The 1911-nt window shown below is 46.2% G+C and overlaps 1 pseudogene; it reads right to left on the bottom strand.

Annotated features, from left to right (window-relative positions):
* Positions 1-1590: 1590 nt before the first annotated feature.
* LOC124799604 lies at positions 1591-1708 on the bottom strand (annotated as a pseudogene).
* Positions 1709-1911: the final 203 nt, after the last annotated feature.

The following is a 1911-nucleotide window of genomic DNA, read 5'->3' on the forward strand; positions in this document are numbered from 1 at the left end:
ACGCTGCCGTCCGCTGTTTAGCTGTAACGAAATTGGCCAGCGCATTATGTTGGCTGTTACAGCGTAACCCTTAAACGCCATTACGTCTCTCTCTCTGCCGCCTCGCCAGGCGGGGCACAGATACCGCCTCTCGTCGCACAAAGCCCGTGTTCTTCGCGGAGTTATTGCCGAGTAATCACATTTCTGGCCTAAGCGGGCTATTGCGGCGCGCAGTATCGCTGTTGCGGCGCGTTTATTGTTCTGTGCGGTCACAGACGCCGCTTTGCAGGTAGCAGCCAATCCGTCACCCCACGTCCGCCATTGGACGCCTCTGGCTCTTTTGTCTTCAGTCGACCGGTCCATCCTACTGCCTGCGCAGCTCCAGAGAAGTTTTCTGTGTGTTGCTGCCTGGCCTTACGATCACGTTAACTGTTCTGTAGGCCATATGATGAACACCAAGCCCGTGGTGCGTAATAGCGATGGGCGATGTTTAACGTAACTACTAAAATCACACTGTTACTGAATCGTACCTATTAAACGAACAGTCAGTAACATCTACCCCTCCCCGTGTCCGATCCCTTAAAGAATTCAACTCCCATGTATAAAACAGCTTCAGTAGCTCCGTTTTCAGTAAAGCTAGTTTTTCACGCATCTCAATGTTTATGACGTCATATCTCCTAAACTGTGTGTTGCACACTGATATAACTTTGCAGATACATCAATGTTACACACCATTCGCCCAAAAAGTTCCGAGATTGATTTTATTATTGACATATAAGGGACTTCGTCGCAGCAACTTCGGTGGTAGCTCGAAGTAAGAACTGTAAACAACGGATATGTATTCCACCAGTCATTTGTAAACAGGCAGTGTTAAGTAGTCATCGTTGTCGTGCCACAAATCGCAATGGCGCCACATTTCTAAATCTTGAGTTCTAGACATTTTCCAGAATGCTTTGAAGTGCAGAAAAGTGTGCACAAAGTTTGTACCGCATACCTCGACTCCCGAAGAAAAACGATCTTGGGCCCCCTGTATCGACTCGGTTGAAATGCAAAATGCGTCCAGTTCTTTTCAATAAAAAAATCATAACGGTTGACGAGACGTGGTGTTATGAATAAAAACCTAGAAATTCACTTGACGATTCAGTGCTTTGACGACATAACTGACATTGAAGCCAATGTGACGCGTGAATTGAACAACATGCCAAAGAAGGATCTCTCTGTCAGTTTCAGATGGTTGTATGGACGTTCTGTGCGCTGCACTGCAGTTGAGAGGGAGTACGTAGAACACCTGAAGCATTTAAACCACCATTGTTACTCTAGTTTTTATTAATCCAGTCTCGAAACTCTTTGTACTGACACAGTATGTGAACACCATTTGCAAGATGTACTGCCGGTAGTTAGTAGTAAAAGCACTGCGTCTTCAGGCCACAAGTGGCCCATAGGCACCATCCGACCGTCGTGTCATCCTCAGATGAGGATGCGGATAGGAGGGGCGTGTGGTCAGCACACCGCTGTCCAGGTCGTTATGATAGTTTTCTGTGACTGGAGCCGCTACTATTCGGTCGAGTAGCTCCTCAATTGGCCTCACGAGGCTGAGTGCACCCCGAAAAATGGCAACAGCGCATGATGGCCTGGATGGTCACCCATCCAAGTGCCGGCAACGCCCGACAGCGCTTAACTTCGGTGATCTGACGGGAACCGGTGTATCCACTGCGGCAAGGCCGTTGCCTAGTTAGTAGTAAGGAAGTAACAAATTAAAACATCATGCCTGACGGACAGCGAAAATGGGGAAGCAATAAACCTTTTTCCTTTATTTATTTATTTATTTATTTATTTTTATTTTATTTTATTTTTTTTTTTTTTTGAGGGGGGGGATGAAAGCAAGAAAAATGTTTGATATGGTTTGTAATTGTGTGTAAGGTTTGCTGGAAG

This window comes from Schistocerca piceifrons, chromosome 5 (assembly GCF_021461385.2).
Source record: "Schistocerca piceifrons isolate TAMUIC-IGC-003096 chromosome 5, iqSchPice1.1, whole genome shotgun sequence".
In the NCBI taxonomy this organism is placed as follows: Eukaryota; Metazoa; Arthropoda; class Insecta; order Orthoptera; family Acrididae; genus Schistocerca; species Schistocerca piceifrons.